Here is a 15,714-nt window from a genome sequence, read left to right as displayed (position 1 = left end):
TAGCAGCTGATTCAATATTTCAGAATTGTATCTTTCAAAATGACATGAGCTTCTCAATTCAAACCGATAACAAAAGGTGTGATAGTCTTTTTGTCACGATCAAATAGCCAGTAATTATCGGCAATTAACGTGTCACCTCGTATCAATTATGTTGTTCACAGTTTGATTTCGGTTGACGATAATTCTCGATAGGTCAGTAGGTCACATTTATGGTCACTGAAAGTCAGTTTTAAGATCGGCATACAAAACTGTACATGTCATCCAAATTTCAAAGCTTATCTTAAACTAGAATGTGTCTGTAGGACACGGGTTGTGCCCCAACTGGTTCATCTGTCAGAAATAAGGGGCAATAATTCAAATGTTTGCAGTCTTAAGGGGGTAATACAGCCTAAACTAACATTTTATGAAAAGGATTCAGTATTCTAGGCCATATACTTTTTGAGCTATGAGTATCACAAACAAAACATCCACTACTTTGGCTATTTCAAGGGCCGTAACTCTGTAATAAGCACTAAAATCCCCAGAAGATGCCAAGTGTGCAAGGGTCACTTCTGATAAAGACTCAGCAAGGTTTCATAAATTTACATCAAATACTTTTATTATTATATTATTAGGTGAAAATGTGCATTTTTGACTTATTTCTGGGGCCACAACTTTAAAAATAGGGGGGGAAGAGCCTGCCAAAAAATAAGAGGTGCGCAAGTTTATATCATGATAAAAACTCATGCAAGTTTTCATCCATTTATATCATATACTTTTGAGCTAGATGCATCACAAGGTGAAAATGTGCATTTTAACTATTTCAGAGGCAATAACTCTGGAAATAGGGGGCGAAGGCAGACAAAAAATAGGAGGTGTGCAAGTTCATATTATGATAAAGACTCATGCAAGGTTTCATCCATTTATATGAAATACTTTTTGAGCTGGAAGTGTCACAAGGTGAAAATGTGCATTTTTAACTATTTCAGGGGCCATAACTCTGGAAATAGGTGGACCCAGCTAAAAACAAGAGCTGTCCGTAAGACAGCCAAGCTCGACTATTCGAAATATTGTCACAGAAGCAGGAAATTATTACCCAAAATGTTAAATATCAAAAGAGTTTTAAGTTTGAAAGGGGACATAATTTGACCAAAATGCATTATCAGAGTTATGGGACTTGATGCTATCAATAGTTTTATAACCCGAAGAAACTGTTAAGTTTCAATTCCATATCTGCATTAGTTTTGGAGATAGTAACTTGAATGTAAAACTTTAACCAGAATTTTCTAAGTCCAAAAGGGGCATAATTTGCCCAAAATACATGTCAGAGTTATGGGACCTGATTCTGTAAAACTAGTTTTATAACCCCGAAGACACATGTGAATTTAAATTTTAATATCTGCATTAGTTTTGGAGACAGTAACTTGCATGTAAAATTTTAACCGGGAATTTTCTAAGTCCAAAAGGGGCATAATTTGCCCAAAATACATGTCGAGTTATGGGACTTGACCAGTGAGGTGGTAATTGATCTAGAAAAAGAAAAAATAAGTTTTAAATCCATATGCCTTTTAGTAATGGGCTGTATGTACTTGCATGCAAAACTTTAACCAGATTTTCTAAGCCCAAAAAGGGGCATAATTTGGCCAAAATACATGTCAGAGTTATTGGATTGACCTAGTGATGTAGGTAATTGATCTAGAAAAAGAAAAAATAAGTTTCAAATCTATATGTTTTTTGGGTTTAATAGCTTTTGGGTACTTGCACGCAAACTTTAACCAAAATTTTCAAAAGTCCAAAAGGGGGCATAATTTGGCCAAAATGAAGGTCAGAGTTATGGGACTTGCGCTATGAACTAGTTTTATACCCGAAGAACATGTGAAGTTTCAATTCAATATCTACATTAGTTTTGGGATAGTAACTTGCATGTAAAACTTTAACCAGAATTTTTAAGTCAAAAGGGGGCAAATTTGCCCAAAATACATGTCAGAGTTATGGGACTTGACCAGTGAGGTAGGTAATTGATCTAGAAAAAAAAAAATAAGTTTTAAATCCATATGCCTTTTAGTAATAGCTGAAATGTACTTGCATGCAAAACTTTAACCAGAATTTTCTAAGTCCAAAAGGGGGCATAATTTGGGCCCAAAAAATACATGTCGAGTTATTGGACTTGCTAGTGATGAAAGGTAATTGATCTAGAAAAAAAAAAAATAAGTTTCAAATCTATATGCCTTTTGGTAATAGCGTATGTACTTGCACGCAAACTTCAACCAAAATTTTCTAAGTCCAAAAGGGGGCTAAATTGCCAAAAACAAGGTCAGAGTTATGGGACTTGCTGCTATGAACTAGTTTTATAACCCCGAAGACACATGTGAAGTTTCAATTCATATTACATTAGTTTTGGAGATAGTAAACTTGCATGTAAAACTTTAACCAGAATTTTCTAAGTCCAAAGGGGGCATAATTTGCTCAAAATACATGTTAGAGTTATGGAACTTGCCCCAGTGGGGTTGGTAATTGCCCTAGAAAAAGAAAAAAATAGTTTCAAAGCTATATGCCTTTAAATGATAGCTGTATGTACTTGCATGCAAAAATTAACCAAGGTGTGACGCCGACCCCGACGCCGACGCCAGGGTGAGTAAAATAGCTAGACTATTCTTCGAAATAGTCGAGCTAAAAATAGGAGGTGCGCAAGTTCATATCATGATAAAGACTCATGCAAGGTTTAATGAATTCTTATTAAATACTTTTTCAGCTAGGCGTGTCACAAGGTGAAAATGTGCATTTCTGACTATTTTTCTGAAAGAACCCATTGCATCATGCACAACTACTGTTGTTACTGATCACTTGTGTGAGTTCAACCAGGTATGATTGTGTCTATAGATTGAGGACGGGCGGACAACCTGAAACCGGTATACCACTTAAACAAGAGCTATCTGTTGACTATACGAAGAATTGATGGAAGTATGGAGTCCAAATATTAACAGACATTAGGATAAACAATGTACCTGCATTTTGCGGATTTCCGCATTTTGCGGAAGTCCTGCACTTAATATGGCAATGTGCCACCATGATGGTAAGCAAATGTTAAAAGTTTCAAAGCCATATGTCAAACAGTTTAGACAAAATATAGCTTATGTCATTGTTCTAGTTATGTTGTCTTGCCTACATATGTAGACTATGATGGTAAACAAGTGGTCAAAGTTACAAAGCCATGAAACATTTAACTGATTTCCATGTCTAAAAAGGGTCATAATTCAGCCGAAATAGTTGACAGAGTTATGTTCTCTTGCCTACAGATAGAGACTGTTATAATAAACAAGTGGTACAAGTGTCAAAGCCATACACTTTACACAAAATATGAACTGGTACAAAAAACTTAACCAAGATTTGTAAGTTAAAAGGGGCCATAATTCAGTCAAAATCCTCAATGGAGTACTCTTGCCTAAAACTGGACATGGTGATCATGGTACAGAAGTGCTGAAAGTTTCAAAGCTTTATCTCAAAGACTTTGTCAAAATGTGGACTGGTATGAAAAACTAAACCAAGGTATAACGCTGTCACCGTGGTGAGTAGGATAGCTCTACTTATTATTCAAATTGTCGAGCTAAAAATTGGCAACAGTTTTCAAAATGGTCCGGAAGTTCTGCATGTATCACCATCCTACAATGATCTATATTTGCTTTTACTGAGTCAAGGGGGATAAAACTAGATGTGAGCAAAGGTTGTGTTAATTAATAATTATGCGGGATTTGGTGATTTAAGCTAAAATATATTTTCATTTTCAACAGACAGATAGAAGCATGGACAAACAGACAGACAGACAATGCCAAATCTATATCCCTCCGCCGTCAGAAGTGGATAATATTATGTAGATCAACAGAGTAACGCTTCTTTTCCTCTCAATGGTAAATTGGCAAAAGATCTCACATCTGCTTTTATTGCAGATGATGGGTTTGGCTGCTGGGGGAAATAGGTGGTGTATGCATATAACTATATGTAGGTTGAACAGAGACACAAAAGAAATGAAGTCAACTCCAACACAATGTAATTTCAACTGTTTCTTTAATAAACAAAAATAATTCTATCAAAATCTATAAACTATGAACAAATAAGACTGAACAACATAATTATAACTGTACAAACACGATCACTGTTTTATATACCTAGCACCTAAAAATATTTCTAAACACTTGAAAGCAGAATCAGTCTAAATTTATATCAATTTGGAATTCTTAAACACCAAATTATATCTCAAAATAATTTAAAAATAAATTTCTGACTATGGTTAAGAAAGAAGTTTTTAACAGGACATTTCCATAAATTAATAAAAAGCATACATATCACTCAATTTCTGCTATTTTTCTTGTTGTTTTATCAAAACAAATAAGCTACAATAAAATAATGAGTACAGTAAATTCATTTAAAACAAAACAGTTAAATTCAATTCAAAACATTTACAACAAAGACTAAAGATGCAAAATGGTCTGTTAGGACATTAATTAAGCAGCCTGGCATTAAGGGAGCATTACAACCTGGGTTGCTAAAGACAAGTTGAAAATGCAAAATTGACCTTCTACAGGCGGTCACTAAGCGGCATGCATTAAATAACAATAAGCTATTCTATATAAAAATCATCTAAAAATGGTTAAAAAGCTCTATTAACTTAAAAAGCTAGTAAAATCATTAAAATATTTTTCAAATTAGACATTTAACAATTAAAATTATAAATCTATTTTTAAAACATATTTCCTGTGTAATCTACTGAGCTATATAAATATGAAGAGAAAAAAAAATTAAGAATTTTATTTGAAAGTATTTCATGCAATTATATGTAGTTTTCAAAATTAACATCCTGGTAAGTCTTTATTAACAAATTAAATTTCTTTAAAAAATCAGTTTTTAAGAATTCTGAAAACATGAGCATGGAAAGAAGTGTTTTGCCAGATTAGAAAAAAAGAACATGCATCCCAAAATAACATGAAACAAATTCTCTTAAAAAGTGGGGATTTTTTAAATTCCCATCAAAGAATGTTTAAAGCAAATTGAGTTCACCTTTACAACATGAACAGTTTTGTTATCATGTAGAATTTTAGTAAAACGCATCCAGATATATATACATGTGCTCATTTCAGAGACTGAGAGAATTTTTATATAGCAGTAATTATAAATGTGATACATTTTGTTTTAGAAACTGCTTCTTCTAACAGAACAAAAATCTCTAACTGTACAGTAGTATAGCTTCACTATTATACTGATATAAAAATAAACTTTTTCATATATAATCAATCTGATAGGAATATTATAATACCCGGTACTCAATATATTTATCTTCTGGTAAACTGCTTTTATACAACACACAGATCAATATAATCATAAAAAGAAAATGCACACATACAAAGAAAAAAGACCAAACAAATATATACATATAAAGAAAAGCATACAAATCAATATATTATGCATTGCTTTTTTTTAGTATTAAGAAACAATTTTATTGAACATAAAATGAACACATCTTCTACAACTGTAACATGATGCATAAAAAGACTCAGTTCTAGACTCTTATGAGAAAAATAATCATTAAAGTATCTAAAATTGTCAGTTCTACTCATTGTTGGAAAAAGATACTTTTAAAGCTTAAGTCAGCACTTTTAACAGCACTTAAAAACAGCAGTTCTAGTCTACATGAAAAACTGGTATCTTAAATATGAAGAGCATGAGCACCATGTGAAAAAGCACTTTTAAACACAAAAATTTAAAGCATTCTTCTATATAATGAAAGGCACTTTTTAAAGCAAAACTATCAGCACGTGTCTAAGTGAAAAAAGGCACTTTTACAGGCAACAATATTAGCACTCATCTAACTGAGAAAGGGCACTTTTACAGGCAACAATATTAGCACTCATCTAACTGAGAAAGGGCACTTTTACAGGCAACAATATTAGCACTCATCTAACTGAGAAAGGGCACCTTTACAGGCAAAAATTATTAGCTTTATTCTATGTGAGAAAATGCATTTTAAAGCAATACAAAACCAACATCATTTCCAGTCTATGATTATGACAATCAAAACCGACATAAAATTAACATGACAAATTCTTGACTACAACCCACTCTAATTCTTTAATGTTTTTCAACCCTTTTTCACCAGTTTCATTTAATATCCTTCACTAATTCAAGCACAAGCACCGTGCATCACAAGGAAGTTCTGGACATGTCTCACACGATGTTTGAACAACGTCGATACTGAAGACTTTATGAGTCCGAGACAACTTACATTCCAAACACGTCTGGTCAGTTTTTGTGGAAATTTTTTCTCAACACACTTTTTCATTGCCTTAAATCTCTTTTTTCTTGCTAAGGAGATTAGACTCAAGTTCTCTAGCTCCTCCAGAGTGAACAATCGAAACACTAGATCTCGTGCTAGAACAGCAGGGGTGTTCGTACGACAGCTCTCAACAATCCAGTCATGAATTTCCCCTTTCTCATTCAATGCATTGTCAAACATATCATTCACTAAGTCAGTTTTCCTTGCCAGCGCCATGAGATATGTCGTCGAGATCCACCCAGAAATCACATACGGCCGTACACCTTTCAAACTGTCACTTAGTTCGAAACTATCATCAGTAGGGGAAATAAATCTACTACCAGCTTTCTTCTTCAGTTTGTTTCTAACAGAGTTATCCATCATTTTCATGAGATCATTCTCACTATCACTACCACTGCTTCCCGCTGAGTTTCCGGTACTTTCATAACCATCAAGGGACTGTTCATTCACAGAAGAAAGTTTATCACCATAGTAACAAGCGTTCAGTTTTTCTACTTGATTGACACTTTGTTCATGCTTGTTAAGAGTGCTTGGGATGTTTTGGGAATTTGGGAAACTTTGGTCTTGAGGTATTTGTTCACAGTTCAGGGAGGTGCACGAGTTTTGCAGGGGAACTGTAACACCATACACTGTAGGTACAGCTGCACTAACTGCACTGGGAATGTGACAGTTCTGTATTGGAATAGTAAGTCCTTCAATCACTGGTACATTACAGTTCGATTCAACAGTATCATTTTGGTCAACATTTGGGAAAGCACTTTCATTTGGAACTCTTTCTGCTGGATTTGGATACAAAGCTGTTGCAATATATCTAGGTTCATACGCAGACCACTTTCCACTGGATGAAACACCATATACAGCATTATTGAAACAGTCAGTTGCATACTGGGTAGATTCTGCACTAGGCTCATAACTGTATGACACACTACCTATATCGATCTCTTTCCACACGCTGGAATTGTTCTGTTCAAGAGTGGCAACTCGAGGTTCACTAATACAGATTGGTTCATAGAAATCCAACATCTCATTTGACAGCTCTATCTCATTCTCAACAGAACTAGTCAACAGTTCACTCACATTTTCACAGTCCTTTTTTTCACCAGTCATACTAAGGTCCAAAGGTTCAGATGAAACATCCCGAGAAGACGGAAGATGTGACGGCAGATGTGTGGGACCACTCTGGGTGTAAACAGGGTATGTTTCTTGTTCTCCCAAACCCAATGATATTTTACCACTTTCATGTTCACTCAAAGAACTTGTTGGAGACCTCTGACAACTAGTTGATACAGAACTGAAAGGTGACCATAACTTATATAACTCACTGTATGCTGTTGAGGAATTTAACGATTCAGGGTATTCACTGTCGGAGAGATAACTTTGCTCTAACAAATCCTTCTCATCAATTTCAGACAGAGTTTTCATTTCACTTTGACAGTCACTATCACATTCAGACTTTTCACAGTCGAGTAATCCATCATCATTGTTCAGACCACCTTCATTTCTCTCATTTATACCGGGAAATTCAAAATATCTGTCAGTCAAGGGGGTTCTAGGTAGTTTTGGGCTTGGTGTATAAAGGTCTGAGATATCATCTGAACTACCAAACTCAAGACGTCTCGGTCTTTTCAAGTTTCTTTTCTGGGTCACATTATATTTGTTCATATTGTCACTATCACTTGTATCTGTTGTATGGTCAGTATCAAGATAAGACTCAGCATCTGAACTGTCGAGGACTGGAGACCAACACAGTAAGTTTCTAGAAGCTGGTACTAAGCAGCTCGTACTCAATGTTGGGGATTCTGAGCACTCCAGATCTGGTGAATAACAAGGATCAGTAATTTCCGACTTCAATTCGACACTTTCAAGTTTTTTTCTCAAATCAAATGTCACAGTATGGTCAGTCTGATTTTCACTGTTTGTTACATCAACATGGAGTGGCATAGACAAATACGAGTTCTGATATTCAACCTTCCCTGGCAACAGTTCGTATACATCCAAGTTTACACCTCAGTTTTAACCACAAATTTTGTGTTTCGGAATGATTATTTTTCACTTCTTTGGTTTTGATTGTAAAATCTAGAATATCTTCAGAAGATTCATACCAATATTTACTTTTCCACTTCAACAGCTGTGTCTCTAGATTGTGGGCCATATCTTCTATCTGTGATAAATCAATGTGTAATGGTGGTGGGTAAGACAAGTTCATGTTATATTCATATTCTGTCGAAAAGCTATCACCAGTTTCAGGGTCAGTATCTTCAGAAACCTCACTTGTTTCAGGAGAAGAAATATCGTCACTTTCATTTATTTCAATAGAGCTTTCAGAGTTATTATTTTCATCCAAATTGCCAGTTACAATAGCCCTTAATTCAGCAACAGACACAATATGGTTACATAATTCAGGATATGTTCCATTCAGTCGGCTGTCTTCACAATTTTCTAAAACCTTATCTTCACTTGAAAGACTTTCAGCGACCTTGTTAACACTTTTATCACCAGCGCATGATTCATCTACACCAAAGTAATTTCCGACAACTGCACCAACTACATTAGCCACCTCAGGATTTATGCTATAGTCATCAACACTGCTATCTACCACAGAAATCATTGTATCATTCAAAGTGGTGTGCTCTTTCTCAAGAATCAGTCTCTTTCTACCGCCAGACACTTTCACTATTTCTGGAGTACAAAGTTCAGAACAATTCAACAGCGATCTGTTATCATTTATCATTTCCTTAGTTCCGCTTTCAATTGCACTTATATTGTCAATGTCAACCATACTGCGTTCATTATCACCAACATCAGTGTTCAAAGTCAAATCAAAGAAGGAGTCTGCTCCCTCCGTTTCTGACGTTTTATTTTGGGTGTCAAGGATTTTCATGTTGTTGGATTTATTTATTTCATTATTGGTTTTGTCACTTACAGGTGTGATTGCACTTATATTTGACAGGCTAATTTCACTCTGAGTCCACACATCAGAAGCATTATCAACAGAAGATTCAAAATCCATGCTGATTTCCCCATCCCTTTCAACAGTCACTGATACACTTGAAGATTTTGTAAATTTCTGCTCAGAATCACTAGAGTCTTTACTGTTGGGAGGGGTATATAGCTGACTGTAGTTGCTTGGTTCCATTGACAGGAGATGTTTTTTGCTTACACGTTTCCGTTTCTTACCAACTTCAAGAGATGGTGGCATCAGGTCATCTGGGGAGTATTCAACATCTTCAAACAGTTTTTGACGTAGTTTGGGGGCTTTTATTGACAGTTTTGGGGTACTTCTTGGTGATGGAGTTGAGCGTTTTTTCATTGATAAGCACTTAGGTATGGTACTTGGTGGAGGCATTATTTCACTTTTATCTAGTTCACTGTTTACTGACGGGCTTTCAACATTCATGTCTGTTCTATTCATTGAATTACAGGCACTTCTACTTCTCTTCAATGGAGTCTTGGACTTTTTCACAAGAAATTTCTTTGGGTCAAACATTATTGGAGATTTTGTTTCAGCTTTTGAAACCACTCTCATTGGTGATTCACATTCTGCTTGTCTGAATTCTGTCAAACTCATTCTCTCAACTGGGTTATCATCATCATTAAAGTCATAGACATTGTTGTCTACATCACCACTACTTTCATTCTGGGGCTTTACCACACTGGTCTTCACAACACTCTGTAATAACTGTGTATAATCCAATGCAATCTGCTTTGCTGACTTCAAAGGATTTTTTATAGATTTACCACTGTTATCAAAGTTTTTCATTGTTTCATCAATTGGTGATTTGAACACTTCATTTGACACTCTGTACAAGGATTCATCCGAGTTATTCAAATGCAGCTTAGAAGCTGATTTACCACCACTCTTATTTTCCCAGAAGCTCTGCAACTGACTGAAGCTGTCAGATTTCCTCTTTGGTGTTGTTTGGGAAAGTGAACCAAATTCTATTTCAAGTTTTCTCTTCGGAGTTTTCTTGTAGGTAGGTGGTGGGGATGTAGTAATTAGTGACTCTGACACTGAGTCACATTTGGTTGATGGACCAAGTTCGTTTTCTTCATTGAAGAGGGTAACCACCGTATTGTCGGTGGAGTCACTTGGTAGTGGTTCTGGTATGAGGAGTGTTGTCTGACCTTTGCTGACCTTCAGGTAGGACGAACATTTGGAATCTTTCTTTGACGCCATACTTGGCTGCTGTATTCATATGACCTGCAAAAGGTAAAAAATAAAAGTATGAGACATTTAATAAAATAAGTTTCTAAACTAGAAATGTGTCCATGGGACACAGATGCCCACACTTCATGACAAAGGACACAGATCAACTTTGGGAAAACAATATGTTGCTATTTAAAAAAATCCAATACTGAATGAATCCAGACACGAAACCCCATGTGCACAACTGCCCATGCTGACCAACATTTCTGTAAACTTTGGTGACTCTAGGTCAAATACTTTTGGAGCTAAGCACGACACAACATTAAAATGACCAATTTTTATCTAAGTCAGGGGCAATAACTCCCACAAGACTGAATGAATCCGGACGTGAAACCCTACATGCATAACTGCACATGCTGACCAACATTCCTGTAAACTTTGATGACTCTAGGTCAAATACTTTTGGAGCTACGTGCGACACAACATTAAAATGACCAATCTTTTACTAAGTCAGGGGCCATAACTCCTACATGACTGAATGAATCCGGACGCGAAACCCCAGGTGCACAACTACACATGCTGAAAACATTCCTGTAAAGTTTTGTGACTCTACGTCAAATACTTTTCGAGCCAGGCGCGAGACAACATTCTCGGAAGGACAGACAAGGGCAAATCTATATGCCCCCCTCAAGTGGGGGCATAAAAAGGTATATACATTTAGAATACTTCACAATGACTTGATATTTTCAAGATTTTATGTGATGCTAAACAGAGAAACTGAAAATTTTAACCAATCACAATGACTGAATTTTGTTGACTGACACAGAGTGATCATGAAGATTTGTCTAAAAGCCATAATAAGTTTAAAATTCGAGCAGGAATTCAATAAAGTCATAAATTTACTGAAACCTGCAAAACTTGATTTACCAATTCACAACTAACTATAAAATCAAATAGACCAGTCTTGAGTGTGTAAGTATTTAAGAATTTCTTTGCTTTAGTTTAAACCTTGTCAGTTTGAAACTTTCATTGCAATATAGATATTTTTTTAGTTATGGGGTATATTTCATCACGCCCTTCAATCAAATGTGAATTTTGACCATAAACATGTCTAATTTATTAACCTCCAAACACGCAGTTTTCGGATCTCCAATCTTTCAGAGGAGACAAATATGGGAATTTAAAATGTTCCAAACAAGCCTAAGATTAATCAGCTCAATTTCTAAAACTGACTGTTCCATCATTCAATTTGGGCAGTACCACTTATTATTTAACCTTTAGCATGCTAGATAAATTGTCGTCTGCTGGAAATGTCGTCTGCTAAGATTGTAAAGTTCATTCAATTTGCTCCAAAATTGGAAGAAATATTGTCAGAGTAGCAAACAGCTTGGAACCTGATCAGACGCCGATTTAATCGGCGTCTGATCTGGTTCCAAGCTGTTTGCAAAGACTGTTAAATTCGCCGGCAGCAGGCTAAGGGTTAAAGGGGTGTTCACTAAAAATTTACTGCCTAAATTATAAAATAGTGAACAGTGCAGACCATGCTTAGCCTGCCTAGGTCTGCACTGATCACAAAGGCAGAATGACTTGCCGCCAGCAGGATAAAGATTAACAAGAGCTGTCTAAAGACAGTGCGCTTAATTATTTGAAGCATGCAACATAATTTTAGCATACACACAAAAGCAGACAGCAAAGGAGCATAACATACTATTTCTGTACAGTTGGAGATGTTGAACCTGGCTCAGAATTTTCATTTCATAATGCCAGACTTTGAAAGCATTCAGTACAACAGGTATTGAGAATCTGCTAACACGCAAATCTTTCACATAAATAGGGACATAATTTTGCCAAAATGTAAGCCAGTGCTCTGAAACCTGTCACATACATGTGGCCACTGCATGATGCCAAAGAAGTTTTATAGTTTGAAAACATTTGGTTAAGTTATTTCTGAGAAAATGCTTACAGACAGAACCTTCATAAAATATCTAAGGTTGAATTTATATCCCTCAGAAAATTCTTTGTTTTTGTGAATGAGGAGACTTTATTTTGAAAGAAGTTTAATATCCAAATATACACAAGCCTTATTAATAGGACTGTGCAATGGTTTGTTGGTTCCTACTTTTACCAAATCAAGGCAGAAATCTCTGCCCAACAGCAATCTTTTATGTATTAACTTTCATGAAGATCCATTAAAACAATTAAATGGCATCAACTCTGCAGTTACTGAAGAGATCCTTATCTGCACACACTGCCTTATAATTAATAAAATAATATATTTGTGTTGAATAAAGATCCATTAATGGAAAACTTTGTTATCTGGAAAATTTATAGATATATAATAAAAGGGCAACAACTCTTGTTACTGCTCCTAAAGAAAGTATGCTTGTACCACCATCCTATAGTGGTCTACATTTTTTAAATTTTCATGAAGATCCATCAAGAAGTTACTTAGATACAGTCAAAAGTCTGTTTATTTTTTATAAAAGTTAAGGGGAAAACTTTTCTTTTACTGGGTGTCAAGTGGGGAGAGGGGTGGGGGGATAATACTAAACTTGAGCAAAGGATATGCGCTAATTAATTATTACGCGAGGTTGAGTGATTCTAGGTAAAATAGTTTTTAAATAATAAGCATTTTGGAGGGACAGACAGAAGGATGGACGTATGAACAGCAGGACGGACAATGCCAGTCAATATCCCTAAGCTTTGTCTGAAAAAAATTCAACTCAATCTCAAAGAACAAACATTGTAACAAGTCAAATTTTACTCATTTTCTTACAAATATTCAAGGGAAGAACATCCTTTTTCCATTTCATTTAATATTACTCCAAAACTAGAGCTGCTCCCACAACTGTCTAATCATCTGAATACTGAAAAATGTACACTTCAGGAGTAAGTTTTGGTTCAGAAAAGTACACTTCAGGAGTAAGTTTTGATTCAGAAAAGTACACTTCAGGAGTAAGTTTTGTTTCAGAAATGCAAGGGTCACTCGGTTCAGTAATACTTGGTTAAGTGAGTCAAGAGCCACTCGGTTCAGTAATTCAAGGGCCACAATTCTGAAGTGCCTGGGCTGATTTGGCTAGTTATCAAACTTGGTTGAGGACTTATTGGCAAACACATTTTTGTTCAAGTTTGGTGGAGATCATATGAGAAATGTTCGACTTTGTGCGGACAAGATTTGTAACAGACGGACACACAGACAGACAGGAGTAAATCAATTTGTCTCCCACCACACAGTGGTGTGGGAGACATAATTCTACTGATCAAAAGCTGATTCATCCTGTCTCAATTCATTATTAACTTTTTTTACCACTTTTAGTCATGATATCCATGACCTCGACCTAAAGTGACCCCCATATGCAACCCCAAACTTTGTTCCATGCAAGCTACCTACAAATAAAGTTTCACTGCAGTTGACGGCTTTCAACTTTTGAGTAACAAGGAGAAACAGTTTTTAGAAACGGTAACTCTGACCATGACTTTATAGCATCTAAATGACTCCTTACAGGACAACAAAAGCAAGAGCTGTCCATAAGCACGTCGACTTTTCTCAGTGCTTGATTCTGAATTAGAGCTTTGAAAGTAAAAACTTTATAAAACTTAAACCAAAAAATTCTAGGTAAAAAAGGAACATACCTCTGTCAAAATTCAGATCTGAGTTATGGGTATTGTTTTTCCTGGTGTAGACTTTGATGGTAATAATAATTTTAAATTTCAAGTCACAAGCAACAGTGCTATTTGACTTTATCAAAAACTTCAACCAAAAAATTCTAAGTTAAAAAGGGGCATAACTCTGTCAAAATTCAAACAGAGTTATAGGGATTGTATCTCCTGGTGTTTACTTTGATGGTTAATATGTATTTTAAGTTTCAAGTCAATAGCTTCAAGTTTCAAAAGTCGAGCTAAAAAGGGAAAAAATTAGGCCAAGACCAGGATTTGAAATGCAACCTATCCTTTCAACATTACACGAGATAAAAAATATAACACTTCAGTCCACTGTGCCAGGGTCAAAGATATTGAGCAGAAACATTTTTCATTTTTAGGAACAGGGACCTAGACCTTAACCCAAGTGACCCAAAACACATCTTTGTAATTATTTAACTGTGTGTGAATTTGTAATCATCAACTGCTCCCTCAACTGCCTCCAAAGTTGATATGAGCCACACCATGAGAAAACCAACATAATGCATTTGAGACCAGCATGGATCCTGACCAGATCGCGCGGATGGATCCAGACCAGCCTGCGCATCCACGCAGTCTGGTCAAGATCCATGCTGTTCGCTAACAGTTTTTCTAATTGCAATAGGCTTTGAAAGCGAACACCATGGATCCTGACCAGACTGCGTGGATGCACAGGTTGGTATGGATCCATGCTGGTTGCAAATGCACTATGTTGGTTTTCTCATGGTGTGGCTCATATGATATAAATTAGCAGAATGATTGTCTACTGTATATTTTTTTAACTTTAAATTTTTTATTTTAATGAAATTGTAGCTCAAAGTTCATAATCCAGTCATTAGAAGATCTAAATTGTTGTTTTCCAGAAATATGAATTAAAATAAATTTACTACTGTTTCTCCAATTATTATGATCATGCCATTAAAGAGGAAATTTTCAATGTCATTGCATTTGTATAACACACTTGCTCAAAATTTGTAGGTTTCCATTAAGGACATGTATTATTATTGTCTTTCATTTCACTTTTGGCAGTTACTGCTTATCAAAAACTTTTATAAAATGCAAACAAAGACATTATTTTTCAGGACAGAATTTCAAAATGCTGGTCTCAACCCTCTCCTACTGCAAGCCATTGACAAACAATAAAAAAATAAAATCTCTTGACATAAATTTGCCAAATTTTCCTAATTTCAAATGAGGTTAGGCGTAAAAAAAACTGTTCGTTTCCGGTATCCCGACCTACCCTAAATTTTTGGCCCGAACCTTAATGTTTTTATTGCCTTGGAGAAATTTTTTTTCAACTTTTTGTCAAAAACTGCGCTTTTTCTGCTTTAAACATGGTCAGTGATGTTAGAAATCAACTTACTGATGCTCTAGAGGTATAACCCCCTTATTTGTATTCATTTTTTCACACAAAAATTAATTTCTGCAAAGTCCCACTTAATAAAAAAAATTTCAAAAAAAAAAATTCCGACCTACCTACCCTTATTTTTTTCAGCATGTTACCGGAAACAAAGATTTTTTTTTATGCCTTATGTAAGACTTACATCCGAAAATAACCATATTAAAAGTTAATGACAGATGTAAC

General features: G+C 35.5%; 1 protein-coding gene across 1 annotated transcript in view; it reads right to left on the bottom strand.

The window, feature by feature from the left end:
* LOC123535473 (ATP-dependent RNA helicase TDRD9-like) overlaps positions 1-15,714 on the bottom strand; it is a 115,011-nt gene that overhangs the window by 30,617 nt on the left and 68,680 nt on the right. The gene's annotated exons all lie outside the window — the stretch shown is intronic.

Source organism: Mercenaria mercenaria, chromosome 1, assembly GCF_021730395.1.
Source record: "Mercenaria mercenaria strain notata chromosome 1, MADL_Memer_1, whole genome shotgun sequence".
In the NCBI taxonomy this organism is placed as follows: domain Eukaryota; kingdom Metazoa; phylum Mollusca; class Bivalvia; order Venerida; family Veneridae; genus Mercenaria; species Mercenaria mercenaria.
Note: the sequence above shows the minus strand (reverse complement) of the source record. Positions and strands in the feature narration are given on the sequence as shown.